Source organism: Odontesthes bonariensis, unplaced genomic scaffold (genome assembly GCF_027942865.1).
Source record: "Odontesthes bonariensis isolate fOdoBon6 unplaced genomic scaffold, fOdoBon6.hap1 scaffold_157, whole genome shotgun sequence".
In the NCBI taxonomy this organism is placed as follows: domain Eukaryota; kingdom Metazoa; phylum Chordata; class Actinopteri; order Atheriniformes; family Atherinopsidae; genus Odontesthes; species Odontesthes bonariensis.
Genome location: NW_027457385.1, coordinates 80,001 through 87,593, shown reverse-complemented (window position 1 = coordinate 87,593; position 7,593 = coordinate 80,001).

Below are 7,593 nucleotides of genomic sequence, written 5' to 3'. Positions count from 1 at the left end.
TGCCCCGAGGCTTTTAGCCGGGCAGGACCGCACGGATGCGGCTGCTCAAGTGAAGGGTTTGAGGAACACCATGTTTCCGGCAGCACCGCCGCCAAGAGGGAGCGACTCACGACCCCGGGCGGGGTGGAGCGCTTGCCCGGCGGCGGGCTCCGTGTTCGGGCCGCTGGGGCAGACGGGGCGGCTCGGTCTCGCTACCAATAGGTCGATCCGACGGGGCAGGAGGGTTTGGAAAAACCTTCCCTTTGGAACCATCCGGACCATCGCCAAGCGAGCCTGCAGGCCGAAGAAACCCGTCGCCAGAGCCACAAAAGTGGGTCGGCGGGGGCCCTCCGAAGGCAGGCCACGTATGCCGCTCGATCAGCCAGTATCGACAGGGAGAAACCGGAAAAATGATGCCCACCACTCCCTCATCTCATTCGGGGAGTTTGGTGTCCGTGTGGCACCTGGTTCTAGTTTCCGAAAACTGGGTTTCTGAAATCGGGCAGATGGTGTTTTCGTCGTCTGCTAATAACCTTGTCGTACGGGAGAAGGGGACTTGGGCTGACTCTGCCCTTCGTCCCCTTCTCCTGTCTTAGTGACTGTCGTTTTTTGCTCATTCGTGCCCCTGGTACTACAGAAAAATTTTTTTTTACTCCCCTGGTACTATAAAAATTTAGTTTTTTTTAATGTACGTTCTGGAGCTTCCAGCGGTCACTCGAGCATCCAATCCGCTCTCCAGCACCTTCCTCGGACTCATGCTCTGCCAAAGTCGGCCTCCCATCTTCCAGGAACCAGCCTGGTGAGCTTCTAGCGGTCAGCCGCACCTTGAATCCGCTCTCCAGCACCTTCCTCGGACTCATGCTCTGCCAAAGTCGGCCTCCCATCTTCCAGGAACCAGCCTGGAGCTTCTAGCGGTCAGCCGCACCTTGAATCCGCTCTCAAGCACCTTTCTCGGACTCATGCTCTGCCAAAGTCGGCCTCCCATCTTCCAGGAACCAGCCTGGAGCTTCCAGCGGTCATCCGCGCCTTGAATCCGCTCTCCAGCACCTTCCTCGGACTCATGCTCTGCCAAAGTCGGCCTCCCATCTTCCAGGAACCAGCCTGGAGCTTCCAGCGGTCAGCCGCGCCTTGAATCCGCTCTCCAGCACCTATCTCGGACACACTCTCCTCCAGGCGGCCTCACATCTTCAAAGAACCAGCCTGGAGCTCCTAGCGGACAGCCGAGCCTTGAATCCGCTCTCCAGCACCTTCCTCGGACTCATGCTCTGCCAAAGTCGGCCTCACATCTTCCAGGAACCAGCCTGGAGCTTCTAGCGGTCAGCCGCACCTTGAATCCGCTCTCAAGCACCTTCCTCGGACTCATGCTCTGCCAAAGTCGGCCTCACATCTTCCAGGAACCAGCCTGGAGCTTCCAGCGGTCAGCCGCACCTTGAATCCGCTCTCCAGCACCTTCCTCGGACTCAAGCTCTGCCAAAGTCGGCCTCCCATCTTCCAGGAACCAGCCTGGAGCTTCTAGCGGTCAGCCGCACCTTGAATCCGCTCTCAAGCACCTTTCTCGGACTCATGCTCTGCCAAAGTCGGCCTCCCATCTTCCAGGAACCAGCCTGGAGCTTCCAGCGGTCATCCGCGCCTTGAATCCGCTCTCCAGCACCTTCCTCGGACTCATGCTCTGCCAAAGTCGGCCTCCCATCTTCCAGGAACCAGCCTGGAGCTTCCAGCGGTCAGCCGCGCCTTGAATCCGCTCTCCAGCACCTATCTCGGACACACTCTCCTCCAGGCCGGCCTCACATCTTCAAAGAACCAGCCTGGAGCTTCCAGCGGTCAGCCGCACCTTGAATCCGCTCTCCAGCACCTATCTCGGACTCATTCTCCTCCAGGCCGGCCTCACATCTTCAAAGAACCAGCCTGGAGCTTCCAGCGGTCAGCCGCACCTTGAATCCGCTCTCCAGCACCTATCTCGGACTCATTCTCCTCCAGGCCGGCCTCACATCTTCAAAGAACCAGCCTGGAGCTCCCAGCGGACAGCCGAGCCTTGAATCCGCTCTCCAGCACCTTCCTCGGACTCATGCTCTGCCAAAGTCGGCCTCCCATCTTCCAGGAACCAGCCTGGAGCTTCCAGCGGTCAGCCGCGCCTTGAATCCGCTCTCCAGCACCTTCCTCGGACTCATGCTCTGCCAAAGTCGGCCTCCCATCTTCCAGGAACCAGCCTGGAGCTTCCAGCGGTCAGCCGCGCCTTGAATCCGCTCTCCAGCACCTATCTCGGACACACTCTCCTCCAGGCCGGCCTCACATCTTCAAAGAACCAGCCTGGAGCTTCCAGCGGTCAGCCGCACCTTGAATCCGCTCTCCAGCACCTTCCTCGGACTCATTCTCCTCCAGGCCGGCCTCACATCTTCAAAGAACCAGCCTGGAGCTCCCAGCGGACAGCCGAGCCTTGAATCCGCTCTCCAGCACCTTCCTCGGACTCATGCTCTGCCAAAGTCGGCCTCCCATCTTCCAGGAACCAGCCTGGAGCTTCCAGCGGTCAGCCGCGCCTTGAATCCGCTCTCCAGCACCTTCCTCGGACTCATGCTCTGCCAAAGTCGGCCTCCCATCTTCCAGGAACCAGCCTGGAGCTTCCAGCGGTCAGCCGCGCCTTGAATCCGCTCTCCAGCACCTATCTCGGACACACTCTCCTCCAGGCCGGCCTCACATCTTCAAAGAACCAGCCTGGAGCTCCTAGCGGACAGCCGAGCCTTGAATCCGCTCTCCAGCACCTTCCTCGGACTCATGCTCTGCCAAAGTCGGCCTCCCATCTTCAGGAACCAGCCTGGAGCTTCCAGCGGTCAGCCGCGCCTTGAATCCGCTCTCCAGCACCTTCCTCGGACTCATGCTCTGCCAAAGTCGGCCTCCCATCTTCCAGGAACCAGCCTGGAGCTTCCAGCGGTCAGCCGCGCCTTGAATCCGCTCTCCAGCACCTTCCTCGGACTCATGCTCTGCCAAAGTCGGCCTCCCATCTTCCAGGAACCAGCCTGGAGCTTCCAGCGGTCAGCCGCGCCTTGAATCCGCTCTCCAGCACCTTCCTCGGACTCATGCTCTGCCAACGTCGGCCTCCCGTCTTCCAGGAACCAGCCTGGAGCTTCTAGCGGTCAGCCGCACCTTGAATCCGCTCTCCAGCACCTTCCTCGGACTCATGCTCTGCCAAAGTCGGCCTCACATCTTCCAGGAACCAGCCTGGAGCTTCCAGCGGTCAGCCGCACCTTGAATCCGCTCTCCAGCACCTTCCTCGGACACATTCTCCTCCAGGCCGGCCTCACATCTTCAAAGAACCAGCCTGGAGCCTTTAGCGGTCAGCCGCGCCTTGAATCCGCTCTCCAGCACCTTCCTCGGACTCATGCTCTGCCAAAGTCGGCCTCACATCTTCCAGGAACCAGCCTGGAGCTTCCAGCGGTCAGCCGCACCTTGAATCCGCTCTCAAGCACCTTCCTCGGACACATTCTCCTCCAGGCCGGCCTCCCGTCTTCCAGGAACCAGCCTGGAGCCTTTAGCGGTCAGCCGCGCCTTGAATCCGCTCTCAAGCACCTTCCTCGGACTCATGCTCTGCCGAAGTCGGCCTCACATCTTCCAGGAACCAGCCTGGAGCTTCTAGCGGTCAGCCGCACCTTGAATCCGCTCTCAAGCACCTTCCTCGGACTCATGCTCTGCCAAAGTCGGCCTCACATCTTCCAGGAACCGGCCTGGAGCTTCCAGCGGTCAGCCGCGCCTTGAATCCGCTCTCCAGCACCTTCCTCGGACTCATGCTCTGCCAAAGTCGGCCTCCCATCTTCCAGGAACCGGCCTGGAGCTTCTAGCGGTCAGCCGCGCCTTGAATCCGCTCTCCTGCACCCATCCTCGGACACACGTTCTTGCCTTTGGACCCCTCCTCCAGGAGCCAGGCTGGAGCTTTTGCCCCCTTCCTCCATCATTTCAGGCCGTGGAAAGTGTCATCTTTCGGATTATCAATTCACCGTCCCAGTCTGGTACTCAGATATTTTTCCGAAAACTGGGTTTCTGAAATCGTGCAGATGGTGTTTTCGTCGTCTGCTAATAACCTCGTCGTGTGGGAGAATAGGGGCGGGCCTTGGGCTGACTCGGCCCATCGTCCCCTTTTCCCGTTGTCTGACAGAAATTTTTTCAAACTTTATCACCCCTGGTACTATAAACTTTTTCACCTCTGGTACTATGTGGCACTTAGAAAATTTTCTCAACCGGGATTCTCACCCCTGGTACTTTTTGGCACTTAGAAAATATTTCTCAACCGGGCTTCATGCCCCTGGTACTTTTTGACACTTTGACGTTTTTCTGAACCGGGCTTCATGCCCCTGGTACTTTTTGACACTTTGACGTTTTTCTGAACCGGGCTTCATGCCCCTGGTACTTTTTGACACTTTGACGTTTTTCTGAACCGGGCTTCATGCCCCTGGTACTTTTTGACACTTTGACGTTTTTCTGAACCGGGCTTCATGCCCCTGGTACTTTTTGACACTTTGACGTTTTTCTGAACCGGGCTTCATGCCCCTGGTACTTTTTGACACTTTGGCGTTTTTCTGAACCGGGATAAAGGTCATTTAAAGAGGTGTGTGCATGGTTCCTACTTATAATGGATATATGAAGGACTAAGGAGTCTGAACTTGTTCTGGCCCAAGGAAATCACTTTTTAACAAAAATCCGTATTTGGTCTTAACTCGGGAAAAGAAGGCGATTCCTGTGTTTTGATCTCAAAAGAGGCCATTTATCCGGGTTTGTGCAGGTTTATGCATGGAACTTACTTAGAATGGATATATCTCTATGTATATATGAAGGACTAAGGAGTCTGAACTTGTTCTGGCCCAAGGAAATCATTTTTTAACAAAAATCCGTATTTCGTCTTAACTCGGGAAAAGAAGGCGATTCCTGTGTTTTGATCCCAAAAGAGGCCATTTATCCGGGTTTGTGCAGGTTTATGCATGGAACTTACTTAGAATGGATATATCTCTATGTATATATGAAGGACTAAGGAGTCTGAACTTGTTCTGGCCCAAGGAAATCATTTTTTAACAAAAATCCGTATTTCGTCTTAACTCGGGAAAAGAAGGCGATTCCTGTGTTTTGATCCCAAAAGAGGCCATTTATCCGGGTTTGTGCAGGTTTATGCAAGCAACCTACTTAGAATGGATATATATGTATGTATATATGAAGGACTAAGGAGTCTGAACTTGTTCTGGCCCAAGGAAATCACTTTTTAACAAAAATCCGTATTTCGTCTTAACTCGGGAAAAGAAGGCGATTCCTGTGTTTTGATCCCAAAAGAGGCCATTTATCCGGGTTTGTGCAGGTTTATGCATGGAACTTACTTAGAATGGATATATCTCTATGTATATATGAAGGACTAAGGAGTCTGAACTTGTTCTGGCCCAAGGAAATCATTTTTTAACAAAAATCCGTATTTCGTCTTAACTCGGGAAAAGAAGGCGATTCCTGTGTTTTGATCCCAAAAGAGGCCATTTATCCGGGTTTGTGCAGGTTTATGCAAGCAACCTACTTAGAATGGATATATATGTATGTATATATGAAGGACTAAGGAGTCTGAACTTGTTCTGGCCCAAGGAAATCACTTTTTAACAAAATCCGTATTTCGTCTTAACTCGGGAAAAGAAGGCGATTCCTGTGTTTTGATCCCAAAAGAGGCCATTTATCCGGGTTTGTGCAGGTTTATGCATGGAACTTACTTAGAATGGATATATCTCTATGTATATATGAAGGACTAAGGAGTCTGAACTTGTTCTGGCCCAAGGAAATCATTTTTTAACAAAAATCCGTATTTCGTCTTAACTCGGGAAAAGAAGGCGATTCCTGTGTTTTGATCCCAAAAGAGGCCATTTATCCGGGTTTGTGCAGGTTTATGCAAGCAACTTACTTAGAATGGATATATATGTATGTATATATGAAGGACTAAGGAGTCTGAACTTGTTCTGGCCCAAGGAAATCACTTTTTAACAAAAATCCGTATTTCGTCTTAACTCGGGAAAAGAAGGCGATTCCTGTGTTTTGATCCCAAAAGAGGCCATTTATCCGGGTTTGTGCAGGTTTATGCATGGAACTTACTTAGAATGGATATATCTCTATGTATATATGAAGGACTAAGGAGTCTGAACTTGTTCTGGCCCAAGGAAATCATTTTTTAACAAAAATCCGTATTTCGTCTTAACTCGGGAAAAGAAGGCGATTCCTGTGTTTTGATCCCAAAAGAGGCCATTTATCCGGGTTTGTGCAGGTTTATGCAAGCAACCTACTTAGAATGGATATATATGTATGTATATATGAAGGACTAAGGAGTCTGAACTTGTTCTGGCCCAAGGAAATCACTTTTTAACAAAAATCCGTATTTCGTCTTAACTCGGGAAAAGAAGGCGATTCCTGTGTTTCTTTCAGAAAAGGTCCTTTTTCTGAACTGGGATTCATGCCCAACATCCAGGCTCTCGTGCCCTGCCCACAGACACAAATCCAGGCCGAGTTTCAGCACCTCTGCATGGACAGCATTCATGGCTGCTTTCCTCTCCCAACAGCCAGTCTCTCATGCCCTGCCCACAGACACACATCCAGGCCGAGTTTCAGCACCTCTCCTCGGTCCAGTATTCATGGCTGCCGTCCTCTCCCAACAGCCAGTCTCTCATGCCCGGCCCAGAGACACACATCCAGGCCGAGTTTCAGCACCTCTCTTCGGTCAGGCAATCATCCCTGCTCCCCTCTCATAACGTCCAGGCACTCATGCCCTGCGCACAGACAAACAGAACCCAGGCCGAGTTTCAGCACCTCTGCTCGGACAGCATTCACGGCTTTTGTCCTCTCACAGCATCCAGTCTCTCATGCCCTGCGCAATGACACACATCCAGGCCTAGTTTCAGCACCTCTCCTCGGTCAGGAATTCATCCCTGCTCCCCTCTCAGAACATCCAGGCACTCATGCCCTGTGCAATGACACATCCAGGCCGAGTTTCAGCACCTCTCCTCGGTCAGGAATTCATCCCTGCTCCCCTCTCATAACGTCCAGTCACAGACACAGATCCAGGCCGAGTTTCAGCACCTCTCCTCGGTCCAGCATTCATCCCTGCTCCCCTCTCAGAACATCCAGGCACTCATGCCCTGTGCAATGACACATCCAGGCCGAGTTTCAGCACCTCTCCTCGGTCAGGAATTCATCCCTGCTCCCCTCTCATAACGTCCAGTCACAGACACAGATCCAGGCCGAGTTTCAGCACCTCTCCTCGGTCCAGCATGCATCCCTGCTCCACTCTCATAGCATCCAGGCACTCATGCCCTGCGCACAGACACACATCCTGGCCGAGTTTCAGCACCTCTCCTCGGTCCAGCATTCATCCCTGCTCCACTCTCATAGCATCCAGGCACTCATGCCCTGCGCACAGACACACATCCAGGCCGAGTTTCAGCACCTCTGCTCGGTCCAGCATTCATCCCTGCTCCACTCTCATAGCATCCAGGCACTCATGCCCTGCGCACAGACACACATCCTGGCCGAGTTTCAGCACCTCTCCTCGGTCCAGCATTCATCCCTGCTCCACTCTCATAGCATCCAGGCACTCATGCCCTGCGCACAGAC